This window comes from Oncorhynchus gorbuscha, linkage group LG04 (genome assembly GCF_021184085.1).
Source record: "Oncorhynchus gorbuscha isolate QuinsamMale2020 ecotype Even-year linkage group LG04, OgorEven_v1.0, whole genome shotgun sequence".
Lineage (NCBI taxonomy): Eukaryota > Metazoa > Chordata > Actinopteri > Salmoniformes > Salmonidae > Oncorhynchus > Oncorhynchus gorbuscha.
The window spans coordinates 12,790,040-12,815,979 of NC_060176.1; positions in this window are offsets into that span (position 1 = coordinate 12,790,040).

Here is a 25,940-nt window from a genome sequence, read left to right on the forward strand (position 1 = left end):
AGATATGTTATGCCTTGCTACCTGTACAGATATGTTACGCCAGGCTACCTGTACAGATATGTTACGCCAGGCTACCTGTACAGATATGTTATGCCTTGCTACCTGTACAGATATGTTATGCCAGGCTACCTGTACAGATATGTTATGCCTTGCTACCTGTACAGATATGTTACGCCAGGCTACATGTACAGATATGTTACGCCAGGCTACCTGTACAGATATGTTATGCCTTGCTACCTGTACAGATATGTTACGCCAGGCTATCAGTACAGATATGTTATGCCTTGCTACCTGTACAGATATGTTACGCCAGGCTACGTGTACAGATATGTTATGCCAGGCTACCTGTACAAAGATGTTACACCAGGCTACCTGCATTAGAGAATAGACTTATCTCTTCATTTAGACAGGAGATACCAGGCTACCTGTAAAGAGAGAGACAACTCTCTTCATTTATATAGGAGAAACCAGGCTACCTGTAAATAGAGAGACAAATCTCTTCATTTATATAGGAGAAACCAGGCTACCCGTAAAGAGAGAGACATATCACTTAATTTATATTGGAGACACCAGGCTACCTGTAAATAGAGAGACAAATCACTTCATTTATATAGGAGAAACCAGGCTACCTGTAAATAGAGTGACAAATCACTTCATTTATATAGGAGAAACCAGGCTACCTGTAAAGAGAGAGACAAATCACTTCATTTATATAGGAGAAACCAGGCTACCTGTAAAGAGAGAGACAAATCACTTCATTTATATAGGAGAAACCAGGCTACCTGTAAATAGAGAGACAAATCTCTTCATTTATATAGGAGAAACCAGGCTACCTGTAAATAGAGTGACAAATCACTTCATTTATATAGGAGAAACCAGGCTACCTGTAAAGAGAGAGACAAATCACTTAATTTATATAGGAGAAACCAGGCTACCTGTAAATAGAGAGACAAATCTCTTCATTTATATAGGAGAAACCAGGCTACCCGTAAAGAGAGAGACATATCACTTAATTTATATTGGAGACACCAGGCTACCTGTAAATAGAGAGACAAATCACTTCATTTATATAGGAGAAACCAGGCTACCTGTAAATAGACAGACAAATCACTTCATTTATATAGGAGAAACCAGGCTACCTGTAAAGAGAGACAAATCACTTCATTTATATAGGAGAAACCAGGCTACCTGTAAATAGAGAGACAAATCTCTTCATTTATATAGGAGAAACCAGGCTACCTGTAAAGAGAGAGACAAATCACTTCATTTATATAGGAGAAACCAGGCTACCCGTAAAGAGAGAGACAAATCACTTAATTTATATAGGAGAAACCAGGCTACCTGTAAATAGAGAGACAAATCTCTTCATTTATATAGGAGAAACCAGGCTACCCGTAAAGAGAGAGACATATCACTTAATTTATATTGGAGACACCAGGCTACCTGTAAATAGAGAGACAAATCACTTCATTTATATAGGAGAAACCAGGCTACCTGTAAATAGAGAGACAAATCACTTCATTTATATAGGAGAAACCAGGCTACCTGTAAAGAGAGAGACAAATCACTTAATTTATATAGGAGAAATCAGGCTACCTGTAAAGAGAGAGACAAATCACTTCATTTATATAGGAGAAACCAGGCTGCCTGTAAATAGAGAGACAAATCTCTTCATTTATATAGGAGAAACCAGGCTACCCGTAAAGAGAGAGACATATCACTTAATTTATATTGGAGACAACAGGCTACCTGTAAATAGAGAGACAAATCACTTCATTTATATAGGAGAAACCAGGCTACCTGTAAAGAGAGACACATCACTTCATTTAGATAGGAGACATCAGGATATCTGTAAAGAGAGAGACACATCTCTTCATTTAGATTGGAGACACCAGGCTACCTGCATGGAGAGAGACACATCTCTTTATTTACATAGGAGATACCAGGCTACCTGTACAGATATGTTATGCCTTGCTACCTGTACAGATATGTTACGCCAGGCTACCTGTACAGATATGTTACGCCAGGCTACCTGTACAGATATGTTATGCCTTGCTACCTGTACAGATATGTTATGCCAGGCTACCTGTACAGATATGTTATGCCTTGCTACCTGTACAGATATGTTACGCCAGGCTACATGTACAGATATGTTACGCCAGGCTACCTGTACAGATATGTTATGCCTTGCTACCTGTACAGATATGTTACGCCAGGCTATCAGTACAGATATGTTATGCCTTGCTACCTGTACAGATATGTTACGCCAGGCTACGTGTACAGATATGTTATGCCAGGCTACCTGTACAAAGATGTTACACCAGGCTACCTGCATTAGAGAATAGACTTATCTCTTCATTTAGACAGGAGATACCAGGCTACCTGTAAAGAGAGAGACAACTCTCTTCATTTATATAGGAGAAACCAGGCTACCTGTAAATAGAGAGACAAATCTCTTCATTTATATAGGAGAAACCAGGCTACCCGTAAAGAGAGAGACATATCACTTAATTTATATTGGAGACACCAGGCTACCTGTAAATAGAGAGACAAATCACTTCATTTATATAGGAGAAACCAGGCTACCTGTAAATAGAGTGACAAATCACTTCATTTATATAGGAGAAACCAGGCTACCTGTAAAGAGAGAGACAAATCACTTCATTTATATAGGAGAAACCAGGCTACCTGTAAAGAGAGAGACAAATCACTTCATTTATATAGGAGAAACCAGGCTACCTGTAAATAGAGAGACAAATCTCTTCATTTATATAGGAGAAACCAGGCTACCTGTAAATAGAGTGACAAATCACTTCATTTATATAGGAGAAACCAGGCTACCTGTAAAGAGAGAGACAAATCACTTGATTTATATAGGAGAAACCAGGCTACCTGTAAAGAGAGAGACAAATCACTTCATTTATATAGGAGAAACCAGGCTACCTGTAAATAGAGAGACAAATCTCTTCATTTATATAGGAGAAACCAGGCTACCTGTAAATAGAGAGACAAATCTCTTCATTTATATAGGAGAAACCAGGCTACCCGTAAAGAGAGAGACATATCACTTAATTTATATTGGAGACACCAGGCTACCTGTAAATAGAGAGACAAATCACTTCATTTATATAGGAGAAACCAGGCTACCTGTAAATAGAGAGACAAATCACTTCATTTATATAGGAGAAACCAGGCTACCTGTAAAGAGAGAGACACATCACTTCATTTAGATAGGAGACATCAGGATACCTGTAAAGAGAGAGACACATCTCTTCATTTAGATTGGAGACACTAGGGCTACCTGCATGGAGATAGACACATCTCTTTATTTAGATAGGAGATACCAGGCTACCTGTAAAGAGAGAGACACATCTCTTCATTTCGATAGGAGACACCAGGATACCTGTATGGAGAGAGACACATCTCTTCATTTAGATAGGAGACACCAGGCTACCTGTAAAGAGAGAGACACATCTCTTCATTTCGATAGGAGACACCAGGATACCTGTATGGAGAGAGACACATCACTTCATTTATATAGGAGAAACCAGGCTACCTGTAAAGAGAGAGACAAATCACTTCATTTATATAGGAGAAACCAGGCTACCTGTAAATAGAGAGACAAATCTCTTCATTTATATAGGAGAAACCAGGCTACCCGTAAAGAGAGAGACATATCACTTAATTTATATTGGAGACACCAGGCTACCTGTAAATAGAGAGACAAATCACTTCATTTATATAGGAGAAACCAGGCTACCTGTAAAGAGAGAGACAAATCTCTTCATTTATATAGGAGAAACCAGGCTACCCGTAAAGAGAGAGACATATCACTTAATTTATATTGGAGACACCAGGCTACCTGTAAATAGAGAGACAAATCACTTCATTTATATAGGAGAAACCAGGCTACCTGTAAAGAGAGAGACAAATCTCTTCATTTATATAGGAGAAACCAGGCTACCTGTAAATAGAGAGACAAATCTCTTCATTTATATAGGAGAAACCAGGCTACCCGTAAAGAGAGAGACATATCACTTAATTTATATTGGAGACACCAGGCTACCTGTAAATAGAGAGACAAATCACTTCATTTATATAGGAGAAACCAGGCTACCTGTAAATAGAGTGACAAATCACTTCATTTATATAGGAGAAACCAGGCTACCTGTAAAGAGAGAGACAAATCACTTCATTTATATAGGAGAAACCAGGCTACCTGTAAAGAGAGAGACAAATCACTTCATTTATATAGGAGAAACCAGGCTACCTGTAAATAGAGAGACAAATCTCTTCATTTATATAGGAGAAACCAGGCTACCTGTAAATAGAGTGACAAATCACTTCATTTATATAGGATAAACCAGGCTACCTGTAAAGAGAGAGACAAATCACTTCATTTATATAGGAGAAACCAGGCTACCTGTAAAGAGAGAGACAAATCACTTCATTTATATAGGAGAAACCAGGCTACCTGTAAATAGAGAGACAAATCTCTTCATTTATATAGGAGAAACCAGGCTACCTGTAAATAGAGAGACAAATCTCTTCATTTATATAGGAGAAACCAGGCTACCCGTAAAGAGAGAGACATATCACTTAATTTATATTGGAGACACCAGGCTACCTGTAAATAGAGAGACAAATCACTTCATTTATATAGGAGAAACCAGGCTACCTGTAAATAGAGAGACAAATCACTTCATTTATATAGGAGAAACCAGGCTACCTGTAAAGAGAGAGACACATCACTTCATTTAGATAGGAGACATCAGGATACCTGTAAAGAGAGAGACACATCTCTTCATTTAGATTGGAGACACCAGGCTACCTGCATGGAGATAGACACATCTCTTTATTTAGATAGGAGATACCAGGCTACCTGTAAAGAGAGAGACACATCTCTTCATTTCGATAGGAGACACCAGGATACCTGTATGGAGAGAGACACATCTCTTCATTTAGATAGGAGACACCAGGCTACCTGTAAAGAGAGAGACACATCTCTTCATTTCGATAGGAGACACCAGGATACCTGTATGGAGAGAGACACATCTCTTCATTTAGATAGGAGACACCAGGCTACCTGTAAAGAGAGAGACACATCTCTTCATTTAGATAGGAGACACCAGGCTACCTGTACAGAGATAGACACATCTCTTCATTTAGATAGGAGACACCAGGCTACCTGTATGGAGAGAGACACATCTCTTCATTTAGATAGGAGACACCAGGCTACCTGTAAAGAGAGAGACACATCTCTTCATTTAGATAGGAGACACCAGGATAACTGTATGGAGAGATACACATCTCTTCATTTAGATAGGAGACACCAGGCTACCTGTATTTAAAGAGAGAGACAACTCTCCAAATGTCTTAATTGACACCAGCCAGGATAGAGCTTATCTTTCCCACCAGTATCTGCTCACTGTGGCTTCCTTCAAAGGCCTTTTGAATTATTATTTTATGCTCTTCCAATGCATGGAATTGCCTTTTCAATCTTGCTTTAAATAAAATGTGTATCTTTCTAATTCCCTTAAGTAGCATGGGCTCTTGGAGGGAGACTTGTCTGCAGAACTATGTTTAAGGCTGTTACTTAAGCAATGTTTTATAATGTTTGCTTACAGTATCTGAGACCTTACTTTCAGAAAATAAAATCTGTAGAGAATGAGGAGGAAATAATAGAAAATGTATGTCTTAAAGATGTTTTCCTCTCAGGATATAGTATCAGACAATAGTTTGCCATGTCTGGCGGAACGCCAAAGATTTGTATATGTTGATGTATTGTAATGAAGACATAACAGAGATGGGAAATATTGAAGTAAGTAGCAATACTGTAATTCATCTCCACAGCTAGTCATCTGAGTTTCATACGCACGCACCCACGCGCACGCACGCACGCACGCACACACACACGCACACACACACACATACGCACACAGCATGCAGCTGTCCATTCAGCCGACACTCAGACGTCCCACTGCAGAGCAATCAAAATGGATTGAACCAACCCCCCCCACCCCCCAATCAGATATGCCCACGATTGGTGTTTGTGATGATCAATCCATAGTAAAATAACAGAGCATAAATCTGATACTGTTGTTCCAACATTTTTAATAACATAGATTTGAATATTGCCGTGTGCGTTGGAGTGATTGATTGGTGAAAAAGTGCTATCAGGCTTGTATACTGTACATGTCCAGAGTCCTGGTGGCGCGCCAATAATGCCATTAACTGCATTGTTCAAACTCATTATGAGATGAGGAACACAATAATAATCACGGGACTACAAACGCACCGTTTCTCCCACTGAGCTAATCACTTCTACTGTTATTAGTCTCTCTCTTTCTCCCCTCCTCTCTCTCCATCCCTCTCCTTCTCTCTCCCCCCCCCCTCTCTCCCCTTCCCTTCCTCTCCACCTCTCCCTCTCTCGTAAATTTCAGGGTGTCTGCTGTATAAATCCCATGGTGTTGAATTAGTATTGTAATTTCTGGGTATCCCTGCATGCCTTGCCAGGGCGTACCTTGGAGTTATTAATCTGAGGGGACAGGTGCCATGGAAACAATATGCTGAGCGGACGCTCGCTTGGCCAGGCGGTGGGTACTGGAATGACCCTGCCCGTGCCTCAGTCCTCAGTGCATTCAATTAGAATTACAAGGCATGGACGCGGGCCCAGCCTCAGTGAATATAAACCAGCTATAGATCACAGATCGGCTCGCTGCTGTTCATGTTGAGAGGAAATGGTTTTAGATGAGGAGCTGATCACTGTGGTCATAGGGAAGTAGAAAGTAATTCATGTACAGTACCACTCAAAGGTTTGGACACACCTACTCATTCAAGGGTTTTTCTTTATGTTTACTATTTTCTACATTGCAGAATAATAGTGAAGACATCAAAACTATGAAATAACACATATGGAATCATGTAGTAACCAAAAAATATTAAACAAATCAAAATATTTATACCAAGAGTGTGCAAAGCTGTCATCAAGGCAAGGGGTGGATCTCAAATATAATTTTTCGTTACTACACGATTCCATATGTGTTATTTCATAGTTTTGATGTCTTCAATATTATTCTACAATGTAGAAAATAGCAAAAATAAAGAAAAACCCTTGAATGAGTAGGTGTCCAAACTTTTGACTGGTACTGTATATTTCAGAATATGCCTTTATAACACATTACTGACACACACACACACACACACACACACACACACACACACACACACACACACACACACACACACACACACACACACACACACACACACACACACACACACACACACACACACACACACACACACACACACACACACACACACACACACACACACACACACACACACACACACACACGCCTGAATGTGGCCCACAAGATAAGCTACGCTCACAATTGCAGCAAGCTTTAAACATGAAACAGCAGTAGCCAAGCATTAACAGTGAATCCTTGTGCTTCTGCTGCCTTCGTTGACTGCACTGAGTGTTATTTGAGCTCTGTTGTTTTCTGGACGGCCATAATGTGTGATATGGAGTGGATACTTCAGTCGTTTACCTCCTCTCTGATAGAACAGCTGTTAGAATGCACATATGGCCCACTGACGAACATGACAGATGAAACAGTTTGTCTGTTTGCTTTTGTTTAAGCGACAGCTCCTCTCCTAATACCAGCCTTTTAAGTGATCAAAAAGACCCAGCGATATTTGATGTTGACTGCGGAGAGAGAGGGAAAGAAAGATAGAAAGAGGGAGAGAGTGTGAATGAGAGATAGAAAGAGGGAGAGAGAGGGAGAGTGGGAGAGCGACCGTGTCACCCATTGATATACAACTCCAGTCTTCTGTCACACAAGCGCAATGTCTGTTGGGAAATAATGTGACAGCTTGCGCGCCACACAGTTCTGTGACATGATAGAGGGAAGAAGGAAAGGAGGGGGAGGAAGAAGGGAGAAGGGAGAGAGTGATGGGTGAGGGAGCGAAGAGACAAAAGAGAGAGAGGAATAGATCAAGAGAGAGAGGAAACTATCAAGGGAAATATGAAAGACAGAGAAAGAGAAAGGAAATAGAGAAAGAGAGAGAGAGAGAGAGAGAGAGAGAGAACATGACAGAGAGAGAGAGAGAGAGAGAGAGAGAGAGAGAGAGAGAGAGAGAGAGAGAGAGAGAGAGAGAGAGAGAGAGAGAGAGAGAGAGAGTGGGGGAGAAGAGCAGGGAGAAAAGACTGAATCAATTCAGTTGGCCTGTCCCTCCAGTCTCCAACATGTCATCGCCTGTCAGGATGGATTTAGAATTCAGGCTTTAGAGAGAGACCTTTCATCGATGGCCTCCATGAACACATTCACTAAGGTCTCAATGACAAACATCAGCTACGCGGTCAACAGACGGTTCAACCCCATTGTGACCAAATCACTGGGGATTACTGTGCCACAGACCCCTGCCTAGATCGACTTGCATGTGATCTGTGTAATAGTGTTTGGTGAGGGCTTGCATGTGATCTGTGTAATAGTGTTTGGTGAGGGCTTGCATGTGATCTGTGTAATAGTGTTTGGTGAGGGCTTGCATGTGATCTGTGTAATAGTGTTTGGTGAGGGCTTGCATGTGATCTGTGTAATAGTGTTTGGTGAGGGCTTGCATGTGATCTGTGTAATAGTGTTTGGTGAGGGCTTTTATGTAGTCTGTGTAATAGTGTTTGGTGAGGGCTTGCATGAGTGATTCAAATACATTCGGTTTGTCAAATGTTCTATTATGGAACAGATTTTGTTCCACCATTAATCATTTGGAAAATACATCACTAGTAAGTCTAACTTTTCAACTAAATTTGAAGTGTATTGATTTGAAAGACATGTCACAATATAGAGCTATAACTGTAGTACTTGAAATCAGTGCTGAATTTCACCCAGGTCTGACACTTACAGTACACACAGCATGCCTTCACATCCTCCACTAGAGATCCGGGCTGAGCTGGGACTACCAGGGGAGTGTGGCAGGGGTCCAGGCCCAGAGCGGCACACTTTCCTTGGGAAGGGGAGGGCGAGGTGTCAGGCTGCCTGCCTGTAGTGGGGGATGAGTAGAGGAGAACAGAGAGCGGGGTGCGTGAGAGTTGGAGTGCCTATGGACAGGGCCATTAGGAGAGAGGAGAGAGCCAGAAAGAGAGAGAGATATAAGGAAAGGGGGAAAGAGAAAGAAGGAGAGAGAGCAGGAGAAATAGAGAGGAGAGAGAGGGATATAGTGGAGAGGGAGGGAGAGCGGGTGAATATATCGAGTCATTAGGCATGTGTTTGTGAGAGACTGACTCCCATATGACATTGCAGGGTGGCAGTACACAGCTAGCTTCTGTTCCTCTTCCCAGTAAACAGACAAACAGATTGGTTCGTTTGCATTTCACTTCTCTGGGCGGCCCATCATTAGGTTTCTGGGGAACACTTTAGGCCTTTCTCCTAGCTCCTCTCTCTTGGCTCTCCCGAGAGCGAATATTGCTCATACTGTATTTATTACGTTTTCTGTGTTTCGAAGAGAGTTTCCGTTTGAGAATCAGATACACTATGTTGCCTCCTGTCTCTGCCATTGACAAGCAGAGAAACAAAATGGGGAAATGATAGTAATCATGAGAGAGGCTAGACAGGACCCAGGGCGACTGTGCGTGCGTGCGTGTGTGCGCGAGTGTGCGTGCGTGTGTGCATACATATATCAATGTGTGTGAATGCACATGCATTTGTGTGTGTTTATGAGCGTCTGTGTTGAGGGCCAGAGTCATTGTTTACTCTCATAGTGAATATTCTCCATGACACCTCAGCCATTATCTCTCCACATTATGTTTGATATTGTAGTGTTTACCTTGGGCCGAGTGGGGGAGACTACAACAATAGACCGTGTAGAACGAGAGGGAGAAAGTGCTGCTCTTGGCCCGAGTATCAAACACACACACACGTCTCACTGAGGTAAGATTGGAGAGTTTGACACGTTGCACATTATATTCCTATTCTTCTCTGTCAGACATTGATGGTTCTGGCTGGCCCTATACTACATATCACCAGACTCTTATCTTCTCGTTGCTGGCTTGATAACTTTATTTTATGAGGTGGGATTTTTTTAAGTGTGAAAGAAAATATGAAAAGGTTATAACTTATTTTTGACCTTTATTTAACAAGGCAAGTCAGTTAAGAACAAATTCTTATTTTCAATGACAGCCTAGGAACAGTGAGTTAACTGCCTGTTCAGGGGCAGAACTACAGATTTTTACCTTGACATGAGCAAAAGCTCATGTCTTGCAACCTTCCGGTTACTAGTCCAATGCTCTAACCACTAGGCTACCCTGCATCTCCGGCAGTTCCATAAGCTGACATATAGTCATACCATGGATCACTTCGTTATATGATTTAGAATTTTAGGACCCCTTTAGGTATCAAAAAATAAAATAAATTATTTGATCAAATGTTGAATTTGGCCTTTACTACCAAATCCCATAGAAACGCATTGAATAACATGTTCATAAATAGCAAAAAAAAAGTCAAGAGATAAGCAAAAGCTCATCTCTTGGGAACCTTTAATGGTGCAGAATTTTTTTGGTATGATTCTCCAGATCTGTGCCTTGACACAATCCTGTCTCAGAGCTCTGCAGACAATTCCTTCGACCTCATGGTTTGGTTTTAGCTCTGACATGCACTGTCAACTGTGGGACCTTATATAGACAGATGTGTGCCTTTCCAAATCCTGTCCAGTCAATTGAATTTACCCCAAGTGGACTCCAATTAAGTTCTAGAAACATCACAAGTATGATCAATGGAAACAGGATGCACCTGAGCTCAATTTCGAGTCTCATTGCAAATGGTCTGAATACTTATGTAAATAAGGCATTTCTGCGTTTTTATATATATAAATTTGCAAACATTTCTAAAAGCCTGATTTCACTTCATCATTATGCGGTACTGTGTGTAGATTGTTGAGGCTAAACATGTATTTAATCCACTTGAGAATAAGGCTGTAATGTAACAGAATGAGGAAAAAGTGAAAAAGTCTAAATACTTTCCTGAATACACTGTACTGAACAAAAATATAAACGCAACAAGCAACAATTTGAACAATTTTACATGTAAGGAAATCAGTCAATTGAAAGCAATTCATTAGGTCCTAATCTATGGATTTCACAGGACTAGACAGGGGCTGGCGTGTTACACATTGTCTGTGGTTGTGAGGCCGGTTGGACATAAGTTGGAGGCAACTTATGGTAGAGAAATGGACATTCAATTATTTGGCAACAGCTCTGGTGGACATTCCTGCAATCAGCATGCCAACTGCTTGCTCCCTCAAAACTTGAGACATCTGTGGCATGGTGTTGTGTGACAAAACTGTACATTTTAGAGTGGCCTTTTATTGTCCCCAGCCCAAGGTACACCTTTGTAGTAATTATGCTGTTTAATCAGCTTCTTGATATGCCACACCTGTCAGGTGGATGAATTATGAATTTTGTGGACAAATAAGAGAAATACGCTTTTTGTGCACATGGCAAATTTCAGGGATCTTTTATTTCTGCTCATGAAACATGGGACCAACACTTTACATATACAAATACACATATTTAACCCCTTTTTTGGGGCACAAAGCTACCTCCATACTTCCATTCATTTTTTAAACCGGTACCAATTACCTCCAGACAAGTCCCTTTTCACAGTGGGGTCACATTAGTTTGTTGCCCAAACGGTTCGGACGCTACAAATAGAAGTTGGCATATCGACGGCTTCGACTGTAGACGCGTCCCGTGGGGCTTGTGGGGATCGTAGAGCATAACGTTGACCACCATCGTGTTTGTGAGAGTCTCGTCTTAGCATGGAGTATTAGTTATTAGTTAATAGGCTACAGCCATTTTTGTGAGAAGATGGATTTTCGAGATGTGTCATGGTCTGACAAACACCGCTGTAGCTCGGCTACCTTCCACTGCAGATGCAGAAGACAGCCATGGGGGGATGCGGTGGATTGAGATGCAGCCCATGCACAACACAAAATATATCTCAAGCTTAAACTGGATGGGGATGGGCATCAGTGCGTCAATAGACTCTAGGAGGTTTTACACACTTCCAGATAACGTCTAGATGAAGTTGTTTTTAGTAGAATTTTGAGCTCCATGTAGAAGTACAGTTATTGAAAGGATGATTATCACTGGACCTTGATACATTTGAGAGCTATTTAGGGATGAAATAATGATGGAGGAAGTGCTAAGAGGCAAATCTGCCAGTTGGGTGGAACACATTTTCCTCTGTTCTCCAGAAAGGAGAGAACCAAAGTCGGTGTCCTAAAAGGCACCCTAGTCCCTATATAGTGCATTACAAAGGTAGTGCACTATATAGGAAATAGGGTGCCATTTTGGACGCATACATAGTGATTCTGTCTCCACTAAGGAGAGGAAAAAACCCACCATGGGATTTAATCAGTTCAGAACCTTATCATGACCCGACTAACACTAACTTTAGCACCTACTATAACACTCTCTGTTTTTATCACTCTGTCACCAGTACTCCCTCTTTTCAAGTGTCTATTCAGTTTGCTTGCTCTCTCGTTCATGTCATCTCTCCTCTCTTTCTTTTCATGTAATCTCTTTCTATCTCTCTCTCATGTCATTTATCTTACTCTCACTCTCCCTATCTCTCTCTCTCTCTCCCTCTCAGTTTATTCTATGTCTGTGTGGCTGTTGCAGGGTGAGTGATGGTGTCCATCAGTGTAGTGCGTGTGTTGTAAAACAGTCAGCCGCTGACAGATTGACTGAGACGTCCAGCCCCTCAATCACCAGGCTCACAGAGAGGGAGAGAGAAAGAGAGATAGGCAGAGAGGAAGGGAGAGAGACAAAGAGAATGAGAGATACGCAGCGAGGAAGGTAGAGAGAAAGAGAGATAGGCAGAGAGGAAGGGAGAGAGACAAAGAGAATGAGAGATACGCAGAGAGGAAGGTAGAGAGAAAGAGAATGAGAGATAGGAAGAGAGGAAGAGAATGAGAGATAGGGAGAGAGAAAGAGAGATAGGCAGAGAGGGAGGGAGAGAGAAAGACAGAATGAGAGATAGGCAGAGAGGAAGGGAGAATAAGAGATAGGCAAAGAGGAAGGGAGAGAGTAAGTGATGGAGAAAACAAAGAAAACAGGTGAACATGGTCAACATTTTAATGAATTTAATTGCCCAAATAAAACAGACCTTTAAACTCCAACCACAATAAAACGAGTACATAAAAATTTTGAAAGAATGGAAGAAAAAAAAAGAAAGATTGATAGGGAAAAAAATAGTTGTTCTGTGTCATTTCAACAGCTGTTGATTCAAAGAGAAAAACTTTATTGGGTCCAGATGGTCCCAGTCAGTGGCAGAATGAGAGAGCTGACTCCGTTGGCTCCAGCCATGTGTTTCTCCTCCTGATCGAAATTAAAATGGTAGTTCGTTTGTCACCGCTCACTACACAGCTTAAAATGTAGCCCTGAAACGTTACTTAGCGATAATGCACCATTCTTACTCAAAAGCCTGTTTTCGAACTTTTACAGTTGGAAGACAGAGGAGTATTTCCTTTTAGATGAGATTTAAGACATGCAGAGTTTTCCCAACTTGAAGCAACACTATTATTCTAATTTCTGAGGCAATATAAGTATTGTTAACCATCATTATCCCTTCAAAACCAAAAAACATGGCACCTTGACCTTTTCAATGGTAATGATATCTCTGTAGTCATTGAGTCAGGGAGTTGGTCTATCCATGCTCCCAATCAGCAGTAACATGCAGTAACATGCAGGAGTAGTGTAGATTGTAGTCAGCCTGTCTCATGGTGTGATGAATGTATTTATTGAAACCTTCTGATGACTATTGATCCTCACAGCCCCTCTTCTTAAAGACACAGTCAGAGATCAGCTCAGGACTGAAGCAGTGTGTGCTAACTAAGGCTCTGCTACCACATCACATCACACACACACGGACACACACAGACAGAGGCACACACACACACCGCAAACTAGGTGATGAACACACTCACTCATCGGTTGAGGCGTGGAAAGGTTAACTGTCACAAGTCAGCGACGACACACACACATACACCCACAAACACACACACACACAAATTAGAAAGGCAGTAGCTTACGGGAAATGAAAGATCAGACTGGAGGGTTGAGAATATGAACAGTCACCATTAAAATGATCACAGGAATGAGAACTTGACTCATGGTGACAAAGAGATCACACAGAACTGGCCATGATCACAGTCAAACACACACACATGGACACACGCACACCCACCCACTCACTCACACGGAGGGCATGTTAAACAGAGATGTGTCTGTGACCTGTGCTTGTCTCCCTCGATGGTACCTTGGAGATACCACGGCAACCTCCAGCTCCTAGTAGCGCCACGGTAACCGTGACCTTGACGACTGTGGCATCACGTAGTGCTATGCAGCCGAGCGTGTTAAGACATATTATGAATGTTTCATTACAACTGCCCTAACCCAGGCATCCACTCCGCTCCCAAGGAGTTACACAGATCCTTTATTTTCCTCTCTCTCTCTCTCTCTCTCTCTCTCTCTCTCTCTCTCTCTCTCTCTCTCTCTCTCTCTCTCTCTCTCTCTCTCTCTCTCTCTCTCTCTCTCTCTCTCTCTCTCTCTCTCTCTCTCTCTCTCTCTCTCTCTCTCTCTCTCGTTCTGCTGTTCTCTTTTTCTCTCTCTCGTAGAGAAGCAGTGATGGATCACTCATCCAAAACGAATGATCACGTTTCTATGTGAGCTCTCAATCTTACTTTCTCTTTTCCTCCTCTCTCCACCTCTCTCTTTTCCTCCTCTCTCCACCTCTCTCTTTTCCTCCTCTCTCAACCTCTCTCTTTTCTGAGCTTTTCTATTCACCCTTTCTCTCTCCCCTTTCATGTAATATTTGACTTTTGCTTAATTCTCAGAGAGGCAAGGGAATAGTATAATAACTTAGGGATGTTAAATGGTAAATTGTTGTATACATTTTTTTATTAGTGTATAGTTTTTCACAAATTAAATGAAGAAAAAATCTGTCAGCAGGAATTTCATCAGAAAACAGCACATATCCTGATATCAGAGAATGTAGTATTATCAGTTTGCATAACATTCACTAAGAATTCATGTGCTACTTTTTAAGAGCAATGTTTCTTTTCCCACTCTGACCACAACATGCTTGGAGAATCCTCAGTAAAAGAGAAATCACTGGCCCAGATTTGACTAGCCTGTATGGGGAAATGAGGCGCTGTGTGGAATGGGGTAATTGTTTGCATATGGGTCATTGACTGTGAGACTGGTTTAGATTTTCAAGAGGGCCAATGAGCAATAAGCCAATATAATTGACTTATTTCACAACGATACTCATTCTGTGTACTGGCCATGCTAACAACCTATGAGCAATTTCCAAATGATATATTTCAACAGCTTTATTATGTCACGCACAATTTCACTTGAACAAAGTGCCTTTTGAGAAGGTTCCACGGTTCATGTGTTGTGGAGTTTTAGAGTTGGACGGCTACTTGACATATTTTAGTTCCCAAATTGAAATGATAAATATTTCCTCCCGGTTCAATTCAGGTGCCGGGTTGCAACCATACTGTAGTATCAGGACATCAACAATAGTACTGTAAGGATGGAAATGAAGATGTCATTTCACAGATATCTTCTCCCGTAAAATCCTCATTCTCTCGTCTACAGCCTGATGATGGCCCTGACGTTTGATTGAATTGAATGTTTTCTTTTTGTTAGATCTTTCACTAGGTGAAATCTTTCAGATATGAAGGGCACTTAAGGCCATCTGCTTCTCAATTTTGAGATGTTTTGGCATTTTGGTTAATCAATATTAGTATTTTCAAAAAGTAGTATGACTGGTTTATTATACTACCGGCATCAACATGTCATGAATTGTAACCACTTTTAAATGGACATATGGACATCCATCATCTCAAAGCTCCATTCAATCACAAATCATTTAAAAGCACATTTCATAGGGAATGTTACAAACTGGACTGTATGTAAATTACTTTCAAGAGATGGTGATTGGGACTAAATACAGGTCATTCGCTCGCATTCAGTGTCTAAATCCAGTGTCCTTGTCTTTAACTGCCATTTCCCAAAAGTCCAACTCTTCCCAAATGCCAACAAATCTTTCTCAGCCTCAGAAGCATCTACATTCACCAAATATTGTATGGATATACTTAGGCGTATTCCCCAGACGTATACTGTAACATAGGCCATTGTTGATATGTTGTAAATGTTTGATTCTATATTTACATTTTCTTCTGGAAAAGTAATTATCCACAAACAGTCCGGTCCTGCAGTGTCTTAACAAAACCAAACCAAAATATTTAGTCTGGCTTCATCCAGTGTCCAGAAAAAAGGTATTTGCGTGAGATGCAAATATGCACATATTTAATTAGATGTTGATTAATTCGCATATTTTAATACAACATAGCATATTTTACATACAAAAAGTAATATTTGTGTCTGGTTAAATTTGACTTTATTAGAGTGTGGTGCCTGGCCTTAAACCTATGAATAAGAAAACATGATTCGGCCATTAGTTCATTTTATGCACTTTTGCAACTCATACTGTTCATCTGATTTAGAAACCACAGCAGTTGAAACAAAATGCATGAAATATGCACATAAGGTAGCATTCCTTGCATTCATTCTGATAGTAATCTTTTCCGAATTTAGCAGAATTCCTGCAATTAAAATGTTCAAAATTGAACTTCTTTTAGACTCACTGGACAGTAAAATATTATTATGGTTGGAGAAGTAATCTATACTAGATGTGTACACATCAATATGAGCACATATCCATGTGTTGATTTGAGCGTGTGTGTGTGTGTGTGTGTGTGTGTGTGTGTGTGTGTGTGTGTGTGTGTGTGTGTGTGTGTGTGTGTGTGTGTGTGTGTGTGTGTGTGTGTGTGTGTGTGTGTGTGTGTGTGTGTGTGTGTGTGTGTGTGTGCGTGTGCAGGTGTGTGTGCGTGTGCAGGTGTGTGTGCGTGTGCATGCATGCGTGTGCATGCGTGTGTGCTGTGTGCTTTCTTGTGAATCTGTGTGTTTATGCATGTGTGTGTCTACATTGGTGTGTATGTTTCCGAACAGACGCTGGTGAACAACTGTAGATTGTGAAACACCAAGTGGGCGTGCTACACTGTATGATCTATAGTACGGAGCTCATTGTTACTGTGTTCTAAAAATACAGGATCTGATTGGGTAATGTGTGTCTCTGCTCTCTGTGGTCTCGCTAACAGTACATTTAGACTGGCCGACAGAACCACACTTCTCCAGAGTGTTCTACTTTCAAAATATCCCTGGATTAGGGAAGATAAGTCTCATGTAGTTCCCCCTCCCTCACCAAACATATTAGCTGGAAATTTCCACACACCAAATATCGGCTGCTCTGCAAAGGCCGTGCAGAGTTTTTTTTGTGGGTTTATCATTGTAGTAATATAAGATACTGTAATCAAATGCATGCAAGATTATTGCTTGAAACATTAACGTTAAGGTCATTATTGCAGTGCAGATAGATTTTATAAACTGTCAGACCTGCATAATGTGTTACAGGAGCTAATTGTATGTAGATGTAAATGCATGTGTGTGTGGCTTCTCCAGCCACACACAGGCCCACCTCGCTCTCTTCTACCTCACATAGTGCAAACACATGAGTCACACAGGACAGCGACTCAGGGCCTGGTTCACTGCTCGCTGACTCCAAATCAGTGGAGGGACAGTCCTCTACAGTCTACCATAGCAGGGGCAGAGGGAAACCTGATTGGGATGTGTATGTTTTTTTATGTCGCCAGAAAGGCTTTCCGCACTAGCGTTTATTCTTTCTCCTAATAATCTCAATTTGACTGAATTGTACCTTTCCCTTCTGAGCTTGATATTTTAAAATGGAAAGTTGAGAAGTATCATAACCTTTCAGATGAACAGAGCTGTGTGTCAAACCCCTGCCATTTTAGCTTTGGCTGTGTGCAGTTTCCTTGGTTGTAATGAGCTGTGATATTCAGCTGAGGCAACTCTTATCTCTGGCGAGTTGTAGGTGTTCCTGCATAGGCCTCTGGGTCACTCACTCCCCAACACCTACACCCAGCACTGTGAACACAGCCACTGAACAGAGGCAAGGGAGCGTTACGGCAAAACAAGACTCAGATAAGCAGAAGGTCATCTGGAATTTTCCACAAGTCGAATGCTCTGTTCTGTTAACCTTGTAGGGTGGAAAAGAGCACAGTGTTCTCATCGCAGCCGTACGCCGGCCGCACTCGTCGATTTCTCTTTCGTTTTCTCATCTTTCAATTGTGTTTTTCTGCCTCCGGACATCACATCCCACCAGCCCTTTTCATTCATCTCTGAAACAGGGATAGGAACAATGCCACAACAGGAGAAATCATTTTATTGTACACTTTTGCAATTTAATTCATTAACAGTTTTTGTGTAGAATGCATTACGTTTCTGTATTCAAGTCAAAACAAATATGAAGAAAAAAAGGCAGTTCAACTTAAAGACCTATGTAGTTGTGCTAAAACACCAGACTGTGTGTGTGTGTGTGTGTGTGTGTGTGTGTGTGTGTGTGTGTGTGTGTGTGTGTGTGTGTGTGTGTGTGTGTGTGTGTGTGTGTGTGTGTGTGTGTGTGTGTGTGTGTGTGTGTGTGTGTGTGTGTGTGTGTGTGTGTGTGTGTGTGTGTGTGGAGACCGAAAGAAAAAGAGAGAAAGAAGATGGTGGCTATCTGCAGTTAAACCACAGGCATTTGCATCGCAGGAAGTGTGACATCCGTGTGCATATGAGAGGGACAGTCCCAAGACAAAGACAGTCAACAACCCACTTAGATACACATTTTTTAAACACACAAACACCTACACACGTATGTAACAATGGTGTGGACATGATATAACATGATTCCACCTCCATGTGGTATCTGGTGAGTTTATAGTGATTCAAGGGGGTGAGAAGTAAAAATGGCTTACATGACTGTGCCTAGGGCTGTTACAGTGACCGTATTACCGCGGTCACAAGTCATGAATTGCAGTCAAATTCCACATGACCGTTTAGTCGTGGTAATTAGGCTTCTCCAAACTCTGATGCTGCTAATGGTCATTAGTAGCCTACCAAAATTGCTAACTGCCTGGTACTCAGCACTATATTGTCCCTCTAATCACTCTGACATCAATGCAAATGTATTTGAAAATCTAATAAAACACTTTATTAGAGCCCATGAGTTCATGTTGCGCAACATTTCGATAGGCTATGCATTTGCGGGAGAAAACAGAGTGATGGCCTCTACTAAAAATAGGAGGATTAGCTTTCTATAAGCAAGACCTGTGATATTTATTTCTCATCTTTCCTAATATTAAGCATATTGCTTTTTTTTCTGCCAGTGGTTGTATTAATTTGAGATCTATTGCATCCCACAACTGTCCCAGACTACGTTTTATTTATTTTTCGCACAGAATAGAATAGGTCAACTTTTGTACTATTGGGGATAGTAGATTGACATAGGCTAGTGCTTTTGCTGTTAGGACTACTCATCTTGTTGTTGGCATCTCGTTAGCTGACGAAAAATAAATATGGACCGTTCTTCCAATATCTTCAATATGCACCTTGGAATTGGATAAGGACGCTCGCAGTTGCGTCCCCGATGTGTCTGTCTTCACTTATAGCCTGTGAGAAAGACACGATCACGTGACGGAGAGCCGTAGTATGAGGCGGTTCGTATTGCGCAGCACACTCAGGGAGAAGGGCACAAGGCAGCACTCCCGGCCGCTGTCACGCCTTGGTCTTAGTATTTTGTGTTTTCTTTAATTATTTGTTCAGGCCAGGGTGTGACATGGGTTTATTGTATTGTCGTATTGGGGTTTTAGTAGGCATTGGGATTGTGGTTGATTAGGGGTGTGTCTAGTATAGGCTTGGCTGCCTGAGGCGGTTCTCAATCAGAGTCAGGTGATTCTTGTTGTCTCTGATGGGGAACCGTATTTAGGTAGCCTGGGTTTCACTTTGTATTTCATGGGTGATTGTTCCTGTCTCTGTGTAGTTTCACCAGATAGGCTGTAATTAGGTTTTCACGTTCCGTTTGTTGGTTTGCTTTTGTATTAAGTTATTTCATGTATCGCTCTTCATTTATTAAAGACATGAGTAACCACCACGCTGCATTTCGGTCCGACTCTCTTTCTACAAATGAAGAACGCCGTTACAGCCGCAAACGGCATGGATTTCTTTAGGGTGCAATACGGCCACAAAGAGGATGCCGCCGTGAAATTCGAGGATTATCAAGTACTTGTCAAATTGTGAATGAGAGACTATTAGAGTGTTTTCAAATGTGCAAAAAAAACGAAGTAGAGCTCATGCCTTTCAAGCAACTTTTAAAAAATCATCATTAGAGACTCATATTGCAGCCTTACAATGTATTGAACATCAAAACATATAGCCCAACATTTGTAGAACAACTAAAGTTACATTAATAACTCTAAAGGAAGCATATAGGAGTACTTCCTTTGTTAACCTCTCAACACAGAATAGTCGCGTGTGCACTCCCTCAAATCGTTTGGAGAAAATATTTATCTTTTATTCAGCTATGTTCAATTGTATTCTTCATTCTATAAAATAATGCTATGGAATTCTAATCAGATCTTGTTGCTAAATGAACTAGTGTAGCCCACAGCTATTTGGCATAGCCACATCAGGGCCTAATGTAAGGACAACTCAAAGTATGCCAGACTACATTTTATTCATATCTCACTTCTTTAGACCTGTCTAATGTAAATAATGGATTTATTCTGAAGGTGTAGACTGTATTACCGTGAAAGCGACAGTTATTTGCATGACAATCACCGGCTGACGGAATTGTGTGACCGCCACAGCCCTAACTGTACCTCAATATTTCTGGTAAATGTGGCACACTGGACCTGATGCAGACAAATTAATAACACATCCGGTCCAAGGAACATTTAAGTGGTTTCAATTGATTTAGTTTAAATCCTCAGACTGTGACAAAAAAATCCAGTTCATACATCCAGTGTTTTATGTTAGATATGATATCAAACCCATTTTCACTCCCTCCAATAATTATGTATCATTTCTCCAATCTGCTTATTACAGGATATCCCGGCCACTTGCCATCTTTCACAGATCAAGACTTTATGGACCTTTTTAGATGGAAAATTATCAATACAGGAAGAAACGTCAGCAGAAATGCGTTGACACATTGGCAACGCCGAGCCACTATCCATGCCAGCATCAATAATTTAGCCGCCAGCTCATAACTTGTTTTTTTTAATGCATAATTGAATCTGACCAATGTTTTCTTCAGCCGTTAAAATGTAGAGCAGTTTTTAAACAATAAAAGGAGTGCTCCATTGAGTTGTTATTGGCTACTCTTTCTCTTTTGCATAGCATATGTACAGTAGATATATGGCTCTAGACACTGTAGCAGCCATTCCTACTATAATCTGTGCATCCTAGCCTACAGAGGTGAAAGGGGTTGTATTAATTTACAACTGTTTGCTTTCTCCAGTCCCTTAACTTGCTATAGATGTAGAAGGTGTGGTGAGATAGAGTCTGCTCTCACCTTTTTATAACTGTGGCTGAAAAGGGGAAGAGGGTCTCATTGAGGTGAAGTGTGTGCGCGTGTATATGTGTGTGTTTGTGCGTGAGTGGGTAGGTGTTAGTATGTGTGTGCACACCAGTATGTGTGAGAGCGCCTCTGTGTGTTCCTGTGTGTGTCCGCCTCTGTGCACCTGTGTTTGTGTCTGAAAAAGGAGGTGGAGGTGTCACAGTGTTATTTTAGGCCCATAAGTCCTGTGTTTACATGACTAAGGCTGGAAGTGGGGCCGTGGAGGGCTGACTTACAGTACAGTAGGGGAGGATTGTCTGACCTCACACTGGGTTCTCTCTACTGTAGTCTGGACTGCTGTGCTCCAGACAGACAGACAGACTGTGTGACAGTGAGCAGCCAGCGCTGCTGAGATGGTTTTATGCACAGTGAAGTGTAATGTGAGCAGAGTTATTCTCAGCTCCTCCGTTTACAGAAGAACAACAAGCGCTGAAGGACGAGTGAGAGAGAGAGCTCACCTTCAAGTGCTCCCTCCCCTCGTCCAGACGCAAGCACAAACGCACAGACTACAGCATACACACAAATACAGTATAGCTATGCATACATCTGCACACACGATTGTGCACACACACACACACACACACACACACACACACACACACACACACACACACACACACACACACACACACACACACACACACACACACACACACACACACACACACACACACACACACACACACACACACACACACACACACACACACACACACACACACACACGTATTATTACATTTGTTTCAACAATTGATTGAGAGAAAGGTGATGTATGCATTTTACATTCTCATTATAAATAAAATTAGGTCATAGTGGGTGCATTTTATGCTGCAATGTTTTATATGAAGCTTCTAGTATGAGAGAGAGAGAGAGAGAGAGAGAGAGAGAGAGAGAGAGAGAGAGAGAGAGAGAGAGAGAGAGAGAGAGAGAGAGAGAGAGAGAGAGAGAGAGAGAGAGAGAGAGAGAGAGAGAGTTGAATGGCAAAAGGAATCATTGCTCTCTTGGCCCCGGCAGGCAGTGGCGACCCTGCAACAATTCTCATTTGTTTTGCAATAGAGCTTAATAAATATTGATTTACTATTTTAATTACATGCTAATCTCAAAACATACAGGTGCCAGCTTTATGGCTCTCTCAAGACATACGGCAAATTTCCTCTTTGCAAATATTTATTAGTGACGTGGTCCAGAGAGGGCTATAAAAGTGAATAGTGATCATTAAACAGACAGTAACTGTCTACAAGTGTCAATATCAGCCACGCCAGTGGACAGGCCAACCAATCAATTGTAATATAATTGCGCTGCCCCTTTAAGAGCTATGTAAATCAAGTAAGGAGATAAACCTGCTCCAAAGTTGTTACTATGGAATAGTTATGATGATTAATAGTGAATATGCTGCATAGGTAGGTTGAAGACATAACATTAGAAATATGTTTTAAAATGATGTACTGAGGAAGTCAGTTCAGCTGTGTAAAATAATTGAGTTTTTGTCTCTGTCAAATTCCAATAAAATGCTACATTGAATAAGAAAATAATTACTAAAATACAAATATAACAAATTTGAAGTATGAAATAAATTTGAACGCAAGGAAACAAATGTATTTGTTAGCAATTGTTTCTCTCCTCTCTGTCTGCTTTCTCTCTCTCTGCCTTTCTCATTTTCTCCCTCCTTTCCTAATCCTTCCATCAGTGAGATATATTGAAACTGAGACTGCATTAAGGTGATTAGAAAGCCGAGATATTCAGGGGAAAGCTTGTCTTTTTCAAAGGGGAAAAGCCATGAGTGAGTATGGGTAAACAACTTACTATTCATCTCCTCAGTGTTTCATTTGAACTAAACAAAATGGACATCAAATAGTATAGTATAAAGTATTTATTTTTGGTATTACGCATATGTGAGTATATTTGCGTGTGTGTGTGATGTGTGCGTGAATATGTGTGTGTTTGGGAATAATCTCTGCGCTGTGCAAGGTTTGCATGGTTTGTTCCTCCGATCAAGGTTACTGCTTTAATTGAGTCTCAACTGGACCCAAAGCTGAAAGAGCAGAGAGAGCTGCATCGATTAGCTATGATATGGTTCCAATATGGCCGCTCGATCAGGCTTCGTGAGCAGCTCCCTCAGGACTTTGATTTCTCCGTCAAACAACAATCCTGGACCCTGGACTTTAAAGAGAAACGCCATCTTTGTTGTTGTTTTCCCCAATGTTTGAGTGATGTCACTGGGTCGATGTTATCCTTGTCCATAAAGACTCTCCCAGACCGGAATAGCCATGGAAATAGCTCCAGCTGGCCCTCTCCACGGCAACGGCCAATACTGGTCATTCCCCCATGGTGACGCAGCTTACCTCTTAGCCAGGGGTGTATTCAGGACTGTGTTGGTTCTCTCAGAGTGGATAAGTGTAGCCCTGGGGCAGTGACTGATCTCTAGTTGTATGGATACAGCACAGTGAGGTTACTGGATGGGTGATTCCGCACAAAACTAGAACAGAAAAAGAATTTATTTAGGAGGCCTGGGTCAGCCCAGAATGCCACAAGTGTTCCAACTTCAATTCATTATTGATCAATTATGCTTTAAGAAACAAATGTAATATACTGTATGTCCACAATACTTTCTCCAAAGGACCTTTCTATGGTCCTGTTTATTCTAGTTTTGTGAGGAATCACCTTTCTGTACTGGGACAAAGCAGTAGTTGTTTTTTCTGAATCTGGTATGTAAGCAGTACACACTGTATCCTCACAGGGAAGGGCACGTGTGTGTTCTGCCCTGAACCACCTGCGTATGTTGGGCCTCAGCCGGAGAAAGAGAGGCTTTGTTTGTGAACCAGTGACTCACCCGGGCCATACTGATATGGTAGTACACATTGAGACCTTACTCTCTCCTGTTTTCATGTAGGAAATTATGCCTGACCATTTTGGAAAATGTAAAGACATGATGATGAAAGTAAATGGGAGGCAGGCAGTGATAATTATTACCACATGAGATTAAAGCTAAATTATAAACTGGGTGGTTTGAGCCCTGAATGCTTATTGGCTGACAGCCGTGGCATATCAGACCATATAACACTGGTATGACAAAACTGTATTTTTACTGCTCTAATTCTGTTGGTAAACAGTTTATAAAAGCAATAAGGCACCTCGTGGGTTTGTGATATACTGTATGGTCAATATACCACAGCTAAGGGCTGTGTCCAGGCACTCAGCTTTGCTTCAAGTGTAAGAACAGGCCATATACCACACACCCTCGGGCTTTATTGCTTAAATATCACACATGGTATACAGGACCCACATCATTATAGGTTATTATAATGAGAGCAGGGATTTTATGATCCTAGGATTTTAGAGTTGTTTCGAATAGGTGTGTGTGTGTGTGTGTGTGTGTGTGTGTGTGTGTGTGTGTGTGTGTGTGTGTGTGTGTGTGTGTGTGTGTGTGTGTGTGTGTGTGTGTGTGCGTGCGTGTGTGCGTGCGTGCGTGCGTGCGTGCGTGCGTGCGTGCGTGCGTGCGTGTATCTGTGTCTGTGTCTGTGTGTGACTTCTAATAATTATCCTCAGTGTACTGTTCTCCTGTCCTTACATTAGGGTCAGTACATGGAGCTCCAGCGCCAGGTAGCTGTTGTTCTCTGTCTAATGACCCACCCACACACCCACACAGAGCCCGTATAAATCATCCCTCTCTACTCTACCTGGGGGGTAGGAAACCTTTCAAGCGTTTTTCAGCAAAATATCAACCCAAAACACTCTCTCGCAGTGGCATGACTGCCTGGCTTTAGAGAGTAAACACAGGCTAGATAAAGGAACTGATGTGTCAGTTATTGATGTGTAGTGCTCCTTCACTGTGGGCCTGTGTGTAATCCCTTTGTTGTAGGTCATGTTGTTATACACTGAGACTAGAAAACATTTAGAACACCTGCTCTTTCCATGACTCAGACTGACCAGGTGAATCCAGGTTAAAGCTATGATCCCTTATTAATGTCACTTGATAAATCCACTTCAATCAGTGTAGATGAAGGTGAAGAGACAAGTTAATTAAAGAATGATTTTTAAGCCTTGAAACAATTGAGACATGGATTGTGTGCCATTCTGAGGGTTAAATGGGCATGGTTTAAGTGCATTTAAAGGTGGTATGGTAGTGGGTGCCAGGCACATCGGTTTCTGTCAAGAACTACAACGCTGCTAGAATTTTCACTCTCAACAGTTTCCCGAGTAAATCAAGAATGGTCCACAACTGTGGGACGCATTGGAGTCAACATGGGCCAGGATCCCTGTGGAAAGCTTTCGACACCTTGTAGAGTCTATGCCTCGATGAATTGATAGGTTTTCTAAATGTTTGGTATACTCTAGTGTTTTTTGATTGTAATA